Source organism: Chionomys nivalis, chromosome 5 (genome assembly GCF_950005125.1).
Source record: "Chionomys nivalis chromosome 5, mChiNiv1.1, whole genome shotgun sequence".
Classification (NCBI taxonomy): Eukaryota; Metazoa; Chordata; class Mammalia; order Rodentia; family Cricetidae; genus Chionomys; species Chionomys nivalis.
The window spans coordinates 42,176,784-42,184,817 of NC_080090.1; positions in this window are offsets into that span (position 1 = coordinate 42,176,784).

An 8,034-nucleotide genomic window follows, 5' to 3' on the forward strand; every position below is an offset into this window, starting at 1 on the left:
AATCTGCCGGGCGTGAGCCCAGCAGCCCTTTTCTTTTGCTCCGCTTTTCCGGTACACCTTTGGTCCTGTAAGTTTATTTCCTTATTAAAGCTGTATATATCTATATAATCTGTCTACATTCATTTGCGCCACCACAGGACTATGTCTCAAAAATTAAACAATATCAATTAATATATTCAACTAAAAATCAGGGAAATTAGCATTATTATCTCTTTTTTCAAAGAGCATCTACTGTGATTAAGAATCATGAGGAGGGAGAAATTTCTCTCCCTTCTCCCCAATAAAATTACTGGTGGAAAAAGAGCAACTTCATTTCTGTGTATACAATTTCACACACAAGTTCAAGTCTGGCTCGCGTACACATTGTGCAATGACTCTCAGTACTAGATATGACCACATTTCTCTCCATTGTTCTACAGCCCATTATACAGAAGATCTGAGTGGTGCTGCCTCCCCAAACAGATACAGAGATAAACAAGATATTCCGTACCTGCATCCAGGGGCAGCATTTGTAAGTGCAAAGGGTCTTGGAACATCCACACTACCATCACTGAGCACATAAGGGAGGAGCTATGGTAACGCTGCCAAAATCTTCAGGACTCCTTTCAGGCATGAGAAGTCAACAGAATATGATGAACGAGCTCACACATGAGCCACCGATTTGATGACATCTAAAATATGAAGAGATGGTTGGAAAAAAAAAAAGCAGAAATAGGAACCCAGGAGGGAACAGGTTTGACAAAGCTCAGGACACCACGGGAACAAGTGAGGGTCGTTGAGCACAGGTTTAGGTGTCTTATACTCCATAAGCCCAAATCAGCTTGAGGGTTCTCATTTCTCTTTTCAAAGTGTCAAGCTAGATGAACATGCTCTGACTGTCCCCAAAGAGGTCACTTTCACTAAAGATAGTATAGCAAGGGCCTTACAATGTCAGAGGTCAAAGGTCTAGAGGACCTCAACCAAGATAACCAAACATATCCTAACCCAAGCCCCTTGATCACCCCACATCTCAGTTTTCCAGTCCGTGTGTACATGTCACCCTTTAGATGACTGAAACACTAGCAGGGAGAATGAAAGCCCATCGAATGAATTCAGGATGCATACAAACCTTAGTGTACAATAGAGAGACGAGCAAAAGTCTCAGAAATGGAGTTTGAGTATCTGTATTTTGTAACTAATAACTTTATGCAGTACAAATGTTTAAGTGGGTGAATTAAAGGTAACTTTGGAGGGTGGAGGATAGGGTCTCCCTGAGTATTTCATGATAACCTAGAACCTGGGCTAGAATGTAGCCCAGGCTGACTGGTGATTCATTATCCTCTTGCCTCTGCCTCTTAAGTGCTAGTAAAACAGGAATGTCCTACCATGTATAATTAGTGGCATTAATAACTTTTGTACGTAGTATATGGTGTGTTTTTAAACTCTCTCAAGCTAAGGTTCAATATTAATTATACTATAGAAAAATTTGCTCACATCCAGTGAGAGCTTCAGGAAATCTAGGGCCATTCAAACTGTACATAATTTATTTCTTGTATTATTCTTGTTTCTCTACTAAATATAGATGTATGTAGAATCATTGTTTTAAACATAAATAATTTGTATATATGGATTTTTTTCCTCTGAAGATTACTGTGGGATGCCACAATTGTTTGGTAAGATTTAATGTATATTTACTGTTTCAGAAGTGAAAGCCTATTAAATATATATGAATCAGAAATACTTCCATATAATATATAACTACAGATTAATGTGGAATTTATGGCTCAGTTACTGTGAGATCAAATGCGATAGCTATTCTTGGTTGTCAACTGGCTACATCTGGAATTAACTAAAGCCCAAGCATCTGGGTTCAACCGTGAAGGATTTTTTTTTTCTTAATTAAATCATTTGAAGTGGAAGACACACTTCCAATCCAGATCTGCTGAGTAGGGAAGAGGCACCTTTAACAGGGGCTACACCTTCTGCTGGCAGCCTCTATAAAGGTCATGGAAGAGGAAAGCCTGCTCGTTTTACCTGCTTGCTCTTGTTCTCTCTGTAAGGCCATTGTTTTGCTGGAATTAGCGCCTGCTTCTTCAGAATGGCAGGGTCTACTGAAGACCAGCTGGGACATCTGGCCTTGTGGGCTGAACAACTACTACATTCCTGGAGTTTCTGTTGGTAGACAGCCATTGTTAGACTTGCTGGGCCACAACTTGTAAACCACTCTAATAGATGACATAGATATTAGATATTTATTATATACAATATATATTCATTCTTTAAGTTCTCTGCTTCTACAGCAGTGATCCTCAACCTTCCAAATGCCGCAACCCTTTATTGCAGCTATACATGTTGTGGTGAACCCCCATCATCATAAAAGTATTTTCGTTGCTACTTCATAACTGTAGTTTTGCTACTGTTATGAATCATAATATAAACATCTGTGTTTCCCGATTAGGCAGCCACTGTGAAAGGATCGCCCCACAGACTCTGCGTTATGATGCAGCGTGAGTTGGGATCTTTGCGGCAAGTCCCACAGCGGGTGAGGACCGCGATGGGTGGCAGAATATGCCATGCAGACAGAGCTTGAGTGTAAAATTTTATTAAAAGGGATGAAGGAAGAGAGAGACAGAGAAGTGGGGGAGAGAGTGGGGAGCAGGAAAGAGGGAGAGAGGCAGAGATCTTTAGAAGAATGGCGGGGAGGAGAGAGAGATCAGGAGTGGATGGAGTGTGTCTCTCCGAGGGACCATTGCACCTGGGTACAGCCAGGGAACTGCTTGCCATACTCAGAGGGGTGACTGCCAGGTTCCCAAGGGGCACCTGGATACTAACACTGCGAATCACCACTCTAGAGATCCCTGACTAATACAACAAATATCAAGAAATAGTTTGAAATGCTTTGCAAAGTGATAAGTTTGAATCTGCAAGTGAGTTTTCAGAAAACAAAGAGAAGTAATTTTTGTTTCACCCACACTGTATCTTTCCAAAACCATAATAAAAATATCAACTCCCTACAAACCCACAGGCTACTCTGGCCAGGAAAGCGGCAGACACTCTCTGGGGACCCACAGGCCATGCTGGCCAGGGAGGCAGGCAGGGTAACTGCAGATCTTCATCTCCACCTCCATCCCCCCAAGTCCAACCCCCCAGTCTCATCCCCATGTCTTTAGCAAACCTTCTGCTGTGGCCCCTCCACACTTTCTGTCCCCGTTCCCAGGGGACTGACTAAGCAAACTCTAGAGAAATCTCCTGCTTTCCTCTCTTGTAAAGCACCTCTACCACCCCTAACACCTCCCCATACCTAAGTCCCAAATCCTAACACATAGAAATACATTTTATCTGGAACCCCCACTGCCCATACCTATCAGGATGCCAGAAGGTTTTTCTACAAGCAACACACAGCCACTACACTTTCCTAAAAACCACAGAGGAAACAAAAACCAGAGGAAAAGACCCCCACGTGCTTCTTCGATTCCAGTCTAAAAACACAATCAATCACAGCCCCATTGGAATCTCCAAATAACCCAGGTTGTGGCCAAGACTACACTCCACAAACTGACAGATAGGCCCCAGTGCTGAAGCAAACACCTACACGATTCCCTGAACACAGAGAGCTGGTGCCTACCTAGAGCCTTCACCCCTACGTTTGAGCATCTTTGGTATGCCATGAGAAGAGGAATGAAAACACCAACTCGGGCACAAACACTTTATTTACAATGGTGTATGACCTGCAAGATATCCTGGGGCAATGGTGGCATAAACTTTTCAGGAGTAAGCAACCAATAACTGATTTGACGTGATTTCATCCACAAGATGAAACCCATACCAAACCCTGTTTGGAGCTGAGAGTAGATAGCCCAGGAACCTAGGGTAAAACCAAGAAACGATGGTCTAAAATAAGAAAAAAATAGTAAAAATGACTCCTAATGATATTTTGCTATACTCAGAAATCAGTACCTTGTGCAGTTAGTATCAGAGAAGCTTCCTCCTGCAGCAAATGGAAGCAAATTTAGAGTCCCACAGCCAAACTTATGCAGAGAGTGAGAGACCTGGGAACACTCAGTTATATTAGTTTGTTGCTGTTGCTGTTGTTGTTGTTGTTGTTTTAACTCTTTTGGCTCTTTGCTCGTTGGGAAACTGCCAACCAGCTCCGAATAAATCACACGAAGGCTTATTCTTTCTTATGAACGGATAGTCTTAGCTTGGCTTCTTTCTAGCCAGCATTTCTTAAGTTATCCTGTCTAGCTTTTGCCCCTGGGCTTTTACCTTTATTTCTGTATATCTTTTCTTTACTTCTTACTTTGTGGCTTGCTGTGTAGTTGGAGAACTGGCCCCTGATATCCTCTCTCCTTCTTTTTTTATACTTTGATCTTCTATCCTCTATTTATTTCTCCTCCTGTTTATTTTCTCTGCCTGCCAAACCTGCCTATCCTTTCTCCTGTCTTGCCATTGACCATTCACCTCTTTATTAGACCAATTGGGTGTTTTAGACAGGCAAGGTAACGCAGCTTCTCAGAATTAAACAAATGCACCATAAAAGAGTGCAACACATCTTTGCATCACTAAAACAAATGTTCCAACGGCATAAACAAAAATGTAACACATCTTAAAATCATATTCTACAGCACTCAGCCCTAAGTGGGATGTCTCTATCAAATCCTCCCTCAGTGCTCAAGCAACCCTGCCAAAGAAGATGCAGAAACAGTGTAAGAGTCAGAGGGGAAAGAGGACACCGGGAGAACAAGGCCCTCTAAATCAACATGAGCAAAGCTCAGATGAACTCATAGAGACTGAAGCAGCAGGCTCAGGATCTGCACGGCTCTACACCAGATCCTCTGTGCTTATATTATGGCTTTTAGTTTAGTGCTTTTATGGGATTCCTGAGTGTGTGACTGATGGGGCTCTTATTTTTGTAGCTTCTCTTGGGCTCTTTTCCCTCTGGTAGTTTGTCCTATCCAACTTGTGTGTAATAGCTTTTGTTTTCTTATTATGTTTTATTTCTTAAGAATTAATTAATAGGGTAAGGGTAAACAACTTGTGACAGTTTGAAAGAAAATGATCCCCCCAAGGAAGTGGCATTATTAGGAGATGTGGCTTTGTTGGAGGAAGCATGACACTGTAGAACTCTCTGTTCCTTCCCCGGCACCGGATCTACCTGCACGCTGCCATGTCCCACTATGAGGACAATGAACTAAAGCTCGAAAACTGTAAGCTGCCACCAATTAATGCTTTCCTTTGTAAGAGTCGCCGTGGTCGTGGTGTCTCTTCACAGCAATAGAGACCCGAACTAAGACACAACCGAACCGACCTTTGTCCTCTATGCTACCGGGGGAGGTAAAATCAGTTTTCTCCCATGGAGTGACACGGAGTATATCAATCAGTCCAGGACAGGCCTCATGTTCAAGAGTAATTGATCAGTCTGCAGTGGACTCCACAGTTTGTTTTGTGTGCATACGTGCTTTTATTTGATTACAGTTTGGCAGGTTTTCTGCTTTGTTTTGTTTCTTTTTGGGTGGTGTTTTATATTATTTTATTGTTTTGGGGGAAGATTTGTTGTATTGATTTTGTTTTTGTTTTGAGAAAGAACTTTTAAAGTTGGGTGGAACGAGAGGGGGATAGGCTATGGAAGGACTGTGGGGAGGGGAATAGTATGATCAAATACATTTAAATTGTAAAATTCTTTTAAATTATAAAAATACAATAAAAAATTTTAATGTGAAAAAGTAAAATGCTACGATGTCAATGACAATTTGTTTTAAATATAAGAGTAAATAACAATTTTGCAGAAAAGTAGATGATGAAATTTTAATGAGATTTGAAAGACAAGCAAGTACACATTAATCGTATTTTAGATCAAAAGATTCAAATTTGAAAAGAAGTTGTTCCTCTGCGAAGTAACAAATGAATATAATATAGTACCAAAGCCCGATCTGAAACGATCTGGGATCTTGAAAATTTATTTTATTTTTGTTTAGAAAAAACATGAAAATTTAATTTTTAAAACTAGAGTGAAAAAACAATGTGAGTAAATTAATTCTGCCAGGTTTTGAAATATACTTGAAAAATTACAAAATTGAAAGGGGCTCGAAAAAGAGCCAGAGTAGACATAAAAATCACTTTACAGAACAGTGATAGTAAGTGGCTAGCGTATTAATGGGCCTTGCACCAGAAGTATTGATGGGTATCAGCAAGTATTGCTGGAGGGGTGAAGAAAACTGCATGGTAAGATGTTAGAAATACTGTTCTTCAGGCATGCCTTCACTCAGAATAAAACACGGGTGGATTAAAGGTATAAAGATAAAAACTGTAAGTATAAGCACACAAAAATAAATTGTCCATAGCTGAGATAGGAAAAATATTCTGATCATGACATAATCTGAAAAACACCAATAAATCCAAGTGTGTATAATAACAAATAAGAAAACTACAGAATGATAGTTGTCAAAAATGCTAAAACTAAGTTAAATGAAAGGACATTTCAGTATGTGGGGCTCAATGTCCACCGTAAAATGAGATGCTTCTTTCAAAATTATTCAGCATCAAGGTTGAAAACGCAGGGCATGCTCCAGCACGGTGATCGCAGGAGTTTACTTAGTGAATGCTTTACAGTGACTGGACAAGCTAGGGGGCGCTGTCTTAGTTAGGGTCTCTGTTGCTGTGAAGGGGACACCACAGCAGCTCTTACAAAGAAAAATATTTGATTGGGGTGGCTTACAGTTTCAGAGGTTTAGTCCACACCCTCATGGCGGGACATGGTGGCGTGCAGGCAGACACAGTGCTGGAGAAGGAGCCGAGAGTTCTACTTCTGGATCCAAAGCAGCACAAGGAGACTGTGTTCCACACCGGGTGTAGCCTGAGCGTTTGAGACCTCAAAGCCCACCCTCATCGTGACACACTTCCTCCAACATGACACACCCTACTCCAATAAGACCACTTCTCCTAACAGTGCCATTCCCCATGGGCCAAGCATTCAAACACATGAGTCTGTGAGGGGCATACCTATTCCCACCATCACAGACACCAACCACGAGAGACAAATGCATTCCAAGACCAGCAGCTGCCCTGCTGGAAGCCATTCCCCACTTTCAGGCACAAACGACAAAGGAATGAGAAGGTACTAGAAGCCAGGGTGAGCAGAGACCCCCCAGAGAGGACCTGTGGTCTTCGCTTGGATGGAGTTGACACCTTCCAACTTGGCAGATGGACCAGAAGACCAAGTGCCTTGACTTCTCTTTACTCTGCTCTGTTCATCTCCCACTGGTGACTACAACGAGTAGCCTAGGAGAAAATCCAGCAGGGAGCAACAAGCCACTGAGGCTCTAGAAGTCATGAGAGAAAGAGCCTGAAATGAGGGCAGAGGTAGGAATGGTAACATTCCCATTGGAAAACACTAAAATAATTATTTTTATCTGTGCAGAGGAGGGCACGGAAGCTGAAGATTCAAAAGCCTGTTTGTGGGTATATGAAGATTTCCACACTCCTGAACGTCAAGTTGATAAGCGATAGGAATATCCTGCAATCCAGAAGTTCTACTACCAAGGCTCTGCCATTCAGAAATATGGAAGAAATGTCATGTGTGTCTGTACACATTCACATATTATAAATATTTATCATAACATTGCTCATTATCATGAAAATATTATAATAACCAAAACTTCCATTGCTGAGAAATTGATTAAATATACTATTATATTTACGAAATGAACTAAATGCTTACAGTAAAGTTGCTTATTCAAGCTCATATTCCCTCAGCCAAGAAGACGGTGGCAATAAACCACTCAGTGAAATAATTATTATATAAGAGTATATTTGTGCAGAAAACAAATCAGAAAAGATACATGCCTAGAGGAGATGGTAGAATTACAGACAACTTGCACTGATTAGTTTTGTTTTTCTGGCTATGTGGCTTTTCAAACAGTAATGTGAATTATTGTCTTACAGAACTCATTGTAGAGAAAAGAAAAAATAATGTAAAAGTAACTCTGACAATAGATTTTTGGGGAATTTCTCAATTTGGTTTCTCACTGGTTTTAAAAGGAAAATGTGTGTCCTTTA